The 9013-nt window shown below is 33.9% G+C and overlaps 1 protein-coding gene across 6 annotated transcripts in view; it reads left to right on the top strand.

Moving 5' to 3' along the window:
* The window catches only part of LOC106668989 (diuretic hormone receptor-like), a 288654-nt gene that overhangs the window by 230183 nt on the left and 49458 nt on the right, over positions 1–9013 (top strand). The window lies entirely within an intron of this gene.

Here is a 9013-nt window from a genome sequence, read left to right as displayed (position 1 = left end):
GAATTTCAACGGTGCTATTAGATTTTCAGAGAAATGTTTAGATTAAAAGATATCACGATTTTCCGACGCCAGGACGTGATATCTTTCAAAATCGATAAAAAGCGAAATTACTCTGAAATGGTTGAGAATCGGACCATGGACAATATGAACTTTTTTGTTCATTTTAGGGTGAAGAATCTACTGGAGAAGTTTGTAGCACGAGTAGCAATTCACCCTGTATATATATATATATTGTATTAAGTAAATAGTATTGTAACTGCAATATTGTATTAAGTAAATATTTTTATATATAAGCAGAATTCTTTTAAGTTCCTTGTGGGAGAAGTTGCTGAGTGACAACACTCCTTCACACTGACACCTCGTCATTCGTCACACACTGGAAAGGTCGCGGGCCACTTTCGCTTCAATCGACTTCGAAGATTTTCAGAAGGGCTGGATGTGATAGCTGTCGTACTAATAGATTATTGTGATTGATTTTTGTATAGCGAGTTTTAAAGAGTTCGTGTACAAACGGGTCGTTATGAATAGTGTCATTTGAAACGTAAAAAGTAGCATTTATAATTTAACGAGAATTTTAGAATGGATTAATTGTAGACGTTGGAAATTGGAATCCTTGGTTGAGCCCACACTTCACAAACACTCACAACTGTAGGCTCAGAAAGGTCTAATACTTGTCTTGTCAATTAAATTTTTCAATGTCGAATTTTGATCCAGAGTCAAGAAGTCAGTCATTTATCCATGAAAAGTCCAAGATAATGCACAAGGTAGGCAATGGGATTCCATTTATACTCACTGCAGAACAGATATTTTTACGTACGGAAAAATTTACCTGTACGCTTTTCGCTATTTATCTTCATTCTCCCCTTTATGAACCATACTGTTAATTAATTCAAGTGTTGTTGAAAGTGTTGGATGTTAATTGAGGAGTCCGAAATAAGTGTATCATCAGCGAATGTATGTAGTGAAATGTTAATATGTGTAAGAATATCTTCAGTGTATATTGAAAATAGAAATGGGCCAAATATGCTTCTCTGAGAAATATCCACCCTAATGCGTATATAAGGTAAGAATTCAGTTCCATGGCGAATTCGGCAAAATCGGTCCGTCAGATCACATAGTACTTACGAGGGAGTATGTTCTTAATTTTCCAAAGCAACACGAGCACCAGACTCAATCGAAGGCCTGTTCTAAATCAAGAAAGATACCCAAGCAATGTGGTTTTTGTGCGAGGGAAGATGTGGTATTTTCCGCAACACGAAAATAAGTGAAATGAACGCATCCCAAATTGATGATCTGAAATAATATTAGAATTTTCAATTATTTACAATAATCGTCGGAGAAGTGGTTTTCTAGAATTTTGGCAAGGGTAGAAAATGGGTCGATAGGAACTAGGAAGATCAGAAGAATTTGGCTTATGAACCATGTTAATTATAGAGAAAATTTAGGTCTTGAGTACAGCGTTGTATAGATATGTTTAGTAAAGTAAACCTATGTGGGGCAAATTTTGTAATGTTTGTATTGTAATTAGTCATTACCTGGAGCTTTTCGTGAAGGTAGTTGTTTAATAGTGTGTCGCCGTCTGATGGAGTAAATGCTTAAAAAGGAGTTTCAAGGGGATATTCAAGTCGTGTTCAAGGTTATGCCGATGGTCATGGTGTGAAGTTAATATTGTGGAAAGATGCTCTGAAAACAATTTAGCTACGTCGGAATCGGATTTGGACCTAGGTTATCGCTACGAATAGGGGGAGTGTGGTCCTTATATCGCAGGATCTAACGGTTACAGTACCACTAGAACCGTAAAACAGAAATCAAAATTACCAACAATTAGAAACATACAAACAACCAGGAAACCAGGAAACGGGGAACTTGGCGACGCAAAATTAGTAGAGAGAAGCAACTTGACTTTCAAGTAACACTTTTCAAGTAAAGTAAAGACGAATAGTTGACTTTTGTGCGAATATCACCCGTGAAGTTCGAACTGAATTTTTAGATTACTCGATGTTAATGGATTCATTATGAATAATCAAAGTGGAATATTTAAGATTTGAAATTAAATATGCATTTTTCAGATACTAAGTATGAGACAATTTAGTATTTTCACCATTGAGCGATTAACTGGCGTTAAAATTATGGTTTGAAATAAACCTTTAAAAAATCATCTTTTTATATTAGCTGAACTTTTGTATTATTAGGTGACCCCCACCGTAAAATTAAAAAGTAGTAGAGTTCAAACAGTTATAAAAAACAATCTTTTCGGGGGAGAGTTCACTAACAATTCATGTCGAGGGACGTGTTTGTAACTCATTTAACCTGATGATGACCATTTAATGTTCGAAATGCGCATCTTTCTAAACAGAAATTTGTGATCAGAATGATCATTTACAATAAATCAATCAAATATAGTCACACTACCTTCATCATTTCTATAAAATCTTCCTTGTCATTTACTTACATATTGGGTTATAAATAATATGTAAAAATAAGCCCACTACGTCTTTTTAACAGAGTACTACTTTAAGAACGTTTTGTTTAACAATTTTTAAAGTTTACAAAAGATTGTTATGTTAAAAACAAAGCCTGCACATAAGAACTTCGGTTTTTTTCCTCTTTTGCCAATATTTTCTTATTTTTCTCCGCCCAACGCTGTGCAATGCACATATGCTCTTTTATACTTCAGGCATTATTTACTAAGCCCTCCTACTTTGTTCCTATACTTTGTTATTATTTATTAGTAAGTGAGATTGCATCTTTTTATTCGTGCTAACTAAACTGATTTTTAGATTAAGAAATATTGGTAAAAGTTGATTGAAGCCATTTTTCTATCGTCTGATCCAGTTTGAAAAAGTGTAGATGCTTTTAATTTAAATTTATTTATTGCAATATCTATTTTAGTGTTTATTTTTTAAATAATGTATAAATACGTCCACTACTTTTTAAAACTACGGCATTATTACTATTTTACATTAAAAACACAACGTATAAACTTGAACCAAGATGAAAAACACAATTTTAACATCTACTAGTCTTTATTTTAACAACTTTTTTAAATGATTGCACTGTACAAATACGTACAAATCCTAGACGATTTACAACTGCACAATAAAGGAAATGCAGCTGCTCCCAGTACTCAATTATAATTGGACAAATGTAATAGGAACAGGTACATCGTCATCGAACTGGTCCTCGTCATTGCCAATTACGAAATTATGGTTAATCCCATTTTACTTCGCGGATCTCCTCGGCGAACCCCGGTTGTTAATTGCCACCCCGTCGGGAAAATTAAACGTTCTAACACCGCCCCAGGCAACGGGAGAAAATTCAATTTTAAATTCACAGCAGCCTAGACCTCCGGCTTGAGGCGTTTCCTTTCTTAATTGTGGTTTAAATGTAAGACAGCTGTATTGTGGGCTAACTGGCCGGATTTATTCACCTCCCGGTTAAAGCCAGTTTTGTTGAATTTTCAAAACAATCATAACAGCTTTAATGCAATTATTAGGTACTAAAATTTTAACACAACTTCTTTTTCAAACTTGACTTTTCAAAGTAGGTAAGTTTAACGTTAGGTCTCCATTACACTTCACGTGTAATTACAATTATAATATTTGTTTATTATAGTGCATCGGACATAAAATTAAAATAACAAATTATTGTAAAATCAACAATGAAGTAAATGATAAGTGAGAGTAAGTTATATTTTTATACAGAGCATATTATTATTGAAAAACATCACAAGAATGAATATACTTTGGCTAATTACTGTTAAATATAAGTAAGTAAGTATAATACAAGTTATTCAAACAAAAATAGATATAAATTTTTCGTAAGAAGCTCAAAATCTAAACTTATAGTATTGGAGCATAATTTTACGATTTAAAAATGAAAGAAAATACTATTGAAATGGTTAGCAAGGTTTTACAAGTTAATGTAAAAGTACATAATGTGAATTTAACTAAATAAAAATTATTAGATAAGGTAAATACTAATTTGTAATATTATATTCAAAAAGATTTACTTAATAAGAAGTCTTTAAGGTTTACTTTGAATGATTTTATGCTTTTTATTTGAACTATATGTTTCGGTATTGAGTTAACGTTTTTCTAAGCTTTTATTTTAAATGTTAAGTATTTTTGTTCTGTGTTTGGTGTATGAATTAAGTAATTAAGTGAGTCCACTTTTCTAGTATTATTGTTATGGATATTGCATTGAAATTTACAATTATCAGACTAGTATGAAGGTTTTTTAGTTTGTACAATAGCATTTTGTACAAAATCTTAGTATTTTATTTTTAACATGTTAAATATCAAAAACGTGTCATCTTATTTTGGCTAAGAATTTAACGGGTGCAAGTAGACACGGCGACACGTGTATACTAAACCCGCAAGACCTGTGAGTGTTGAGGAAGTGTTGGACTTGCGCGCCGTTAGGGAGACATGAGGAAACACCGTTATTAATCAATTAATTATCTGTTAAGTTGTTTGTTGTAAAAGTAACAAAAAAATTCAAGAAGTTAAGGATTTAGGATAATCCGAAGATAGGATAATGAGAGAGAGACAGAGAGTGAAACAGAGAGAGTGAGTGGGGGTGACAAACAGACAGGCAGAAATCGGTCTTAACAATAAACACTTCCAACTAATAAAGTGAACCAATCTGAATAAACCAACTTAGCCATGCGAAGTTCAATAAAAGAGCTTAACGGCATCTTACAAGCAGAATGCATAATCTCGGCGTCGCTTAAATAATAGATTAAGCAACTTGGCATTGCCTATTTTCTTATCAAGCAATTTGCCGATTCCCACCTAATAGAATCTAACAACTTAGCTAAACCAAACTTGTAGTGTCAAGCAACTAGGTGTCTATCAAGTAGAATGCATAAACCAGCAACGCTTAATAGTAGAAACAAGCAACTTTGCAACGCCCAACTAGTAGATTAAGCACAATAAATCCACAACAACTCATGCCCACAAAGCGCTATTAAAATATATTGTCAGATTGATAGGATAATTTGATAAAAAGAGAAAGACAAGAGAAAAAAGAAAATTGTATTGAGATATAGAGTGGATAGAAATGAAATATCAGAACAAAATATTTTGGTGTATCAGTTTTTTCCCCATCGCTCTTTTCTAGGTAAGATTTTCTTTAATTTAAGTTACTTTTGAATCCGGTTTGGAAGTATTTCACAAGGTATTATTTACAGAAAAAACGCTTTAGGAATTTATACTTCGAACACAAAGAATTAATACTTAAAGAGGATTGAATGGAAACGCCGCAAAAAAGGAAGTTTTTCTTTAGGGACGGGGTTAAAAGTTGAACTGAGGACTTCTTCGGAGCTGTATAACACTTTTACCCTTCGTTAAATCAAAATCAGTTTTTCATTTGAAAGAAATCGGCGGCGAGAAAGTTTACCGTCGGGCCGATCCTTTGGGAAAAGGGGGAAAACAAAGGACGATTCTGTACGCGCCTTAGATCCGGCCTTTTGGCCGTTTTAAAGCGAATTCTCAATATTTCCCGGATATAGTGAAACAGTTATTTTTCCGTCAACTTCGGCCAAACTCAATTATAAATAATAGGCCTTTAGGGCTAACAACATTTTTTGTGTTGAACCCGGCACACGGGCACTACTGGGTCTGTCTTCACTCGCGGGTTTTTTTTGTTTGAGTTATTCAAACGCGTTTCGGCATTACGCCATCTTCAGTGAAAATCTGTCTGTCATTCAGTCTGAGTGGGGTTTATATAGTGTTGCGTCCGTCGCTTGTCGCTGGGGGCGTTGCGTTAGGGGGCGTGGTCTCCGTGCTCGTTGGTCGGTCTTGGTGGCGGTTATTTCCATTGTCAGTTATTATTTGTGCCTTGTCGGTTTTTTGTTTTTTCCTGGTGTTGGTTGCGATGTTTTGTACTTCTGAACGTTTCCGTTTTTTGTTATGGAGTTTTTTAGTGGTGTGAAGGTGGTGTGTGATTGTGAGTTTGTTTGTGCGTTTATAAGTTTTCCGTCTTTATACCGTCCGCTGGTGACGACAGTTAAAAAACATTTCCATTAAAATATTTCCACACTTTTCATATCGATCTTCAGAATGAGAAACGAAAAGTGCTTTGTTGCATGACATGATCAGTATTTGTACAATTGTTCTCAACAAAAAATAAATATTGTATTGTTGTTTAAAAAAAAGTTAATAACTAAATCACAAATAGGTTTTTCAACATCCCGTACTATTTGATTAACCGAACCCTGAGATAGCTTCGATAAAGCAGTTATCGGCATCTGTCCTGATCCCGTCCCTCTCGAAATTTCCCATTCTAACGAAATTTTACTTTTTGTTCCCCAACTTTCCATCATGGTTACCAGACCGTATTAAGCGACCGAGAGTCATATAATTCCCGTTTAAGTTGCAAAGCCCCGAGGGACTTTGTAGAACAGGGATCGCTCGTCTCCCGAGGCAAAGATCAAACCGACACTTTTGATAACTCGATTGAAGAAAGCTTCTGCCAATACCCATTAGATGTTTTCCGTTTTACTAGTCTATCTCACTTGAATTTTAATCGTAGAATGTGAATTAAGATGAAAAACTGGAGATTTCTCCTTCCGTGTGCCAGTTCATTATCTAATAACAAAAATGATGATATATTATTATGAAGCGTGATGTTTGTTGATCGACCTGCAGATAAACTATGTAGGTTTCTAATCTTCGGTAAGGTCATTAGACAGGTGACAAAAGAAGACTAATTCCTGGGTACATCGAGCTTTCGGGACCTTATAGTGCCAAGAGCTCGATGAACACAGCAAATAGTCTTCTTTTTTCACCTTTCTAATGACTTCTTCGGTACATATATATTATTATGTCTAAAAGGGTCTAAACCGCGGTTGAACACGATATAGAATTAGCATGAGCTCTTGTAATTTTTAAACTCTTTTAGTTAGCAGTCGCCAAGTTGCTGGACTCTACTAATTAGGCGACCCATGTTGATTAATCAATTACTTAGGCGTTGCCAAGTTGCTTGACTCTACGGATTATGGGATGCCATGTTCGTTAATGTACTACAAGCTTTAGGCCTGCTAAGTTCATGCATTATACTTGTTAGAAGTCAAGAATTTGCTTGACCGTCTTGACTCTACCATTTTACCGTGACTAAGTTATTTGATTGATTGACTTTAATAGTTTGGCGTCTCCATGCTGCTCCGCGTTACTAATTAGGCGTCTTCTTTGCTTGGGAGGCTTTGCGCTTTGGATTACTCGTTTGGCGTCGCTAAGTTGTCTGACTCTACTAGTTAAACTGCGCCAAAATTTCTTCATTCATAAGCGTGGCTAATTTGCTGGACTACAAGTTTGGCGTGACTAAGTTGTTTAACTCTACTAGAGACGGTCAATGTGTTAATTGCAGTTAAAACACAATCAGTTGTTTGTTTATTTGTTTTTAACGCCCAAAAGGAAATTCATCAGATCGTCGTAGAATTTTTTTTCTTGCAACTCGATGTACTATAAATGTAGCTCCCGCGTGATGTTAAAAAAATAATGTAAATGCAACATGAAAAACCCGAAGATAAATAAAAAAGGCGCAAGAAGAACTAGTGGAGAGCCAAAAACGTTGTGTTTTATATTACTTTATTTACAGATTTATTTAGTCAACACTATACTTAATGGGACAAACAGGTTGGGGAGTCACGGATTTGGACCCAACTTTTTTTTGGTGATTTTACATTGCATACAAACATGTGTCCACCATTTCATGTAAATAGGCCCTGGTTTCGTCAAAAACATTTTTGAAAGTTGAAATTTTCCGTTTTTAATTTTTTTTTTCGCCGTTTTACTTACTCAAATCAACTACGTGAATATAACATTTTACAGCATTTTTTCATTTAGATTGCAATCAGAATATAATAAAAGCTATTGAATTTTATCAATAATTTAAAAAATTAGCCAAATATTTTTCAAGTAAACTAGGTAATATTGTTTTTGGTAAAATAATATGAAATTTCGTTTTAGTACCTCCAGAGACCCTTAATTATAAACTTTTGCTTGAATTTAAATTTATCAATTTTTTGGCCTCTAAAATTTTTCCGATTTTTATGAAGTCGAAGTCTATAGACAACGTAGGTCAGAAAATTACCAAAACTTGGATTTGACTTCATTCTCGTAATTCTAGCGTTACAAAAGTCCTCTTTCAAATGGAATGTTTGGCGTTAAAATCCGTTTAAATGTTTTTTAATTATAGCCGTTTCAGTTAGTTATACACAGAACAACTTCTTAAAAATCTGAAAACGTTTAGGGGTAAAACATCGATAAATTTAAATTCAAACAAAAATTAATATTTAGAAATCTCTAGAGGTGCTAGAACGAAATTCCCTATGTGTTTCACGAAAACATATAACGTTTACTTGAAAAACATTTGGATTTTAGAATTTTTTTGATTATTTATAACTTTGATAGCTAATATAGTTTTATTGCAATCTACATAAAAATGCTGTAAAATTCATATAGTTGATTTGAGTAAAGTGAACGGCGAAATAAAAATATTAAAAAATGGAAAATTGCAACTTTCAAATATTTTTTGGCGAAATCATGTCCTATTCACACGAAATGGCGGATACGCGTCCCATATTTTGGAGTGGAGAATCACCAAAATAGTTTGGTTCAAATCCGAGTCACACCAATTAGTTACAAACAAATCAAACAGATTTTGAAAAATGTCCCAGAATTTAAATCGTGCTAAAAGACGAGAACTGTAGAATTTAACAACGTTTGTAAATATATTTAATTAATAGTTTTTATAATATATTTATAGCCAAACACATAGGCATTGTCAAATACAAAACGAAAAAAAACCGTTAAAAATGCTTGATGAAATTTTCACCAAACTGCAAGTATCGTTTAGCTATTACGGAAATTAAACTTGTTTTGAATTTTGAATTTAATTTTTTAGAGATACATTGTTTTTAAACTTAGATGAAATAAGTACACAAAGAGTTCATTTTCAAAGCATTCCTCCAATGCCGGCTACCAATTGCTGCGAGCAGTTTCCTCTG

This window comes from Cimex lectularius, unplaced genomic scaffold (genome assembly GCF_000648675.2).
Source record: "Cimex lectularius strain Harlan isolate CLEC.00 unplaced genomic scaffold, Clec_2.1 scaffold85, whole genome shotgun sequence".
Lineage (NCBI taxonomy): Eukaryota > Metazoa > Arthropoda > Insecta > Hemiptera > Cimicidae > Cimex > Cimex lectularius.
Note: the sequence above shows the minus strand (reverse complement) of the source record. Positions and strands in the feature narration are given on the sequence as shown.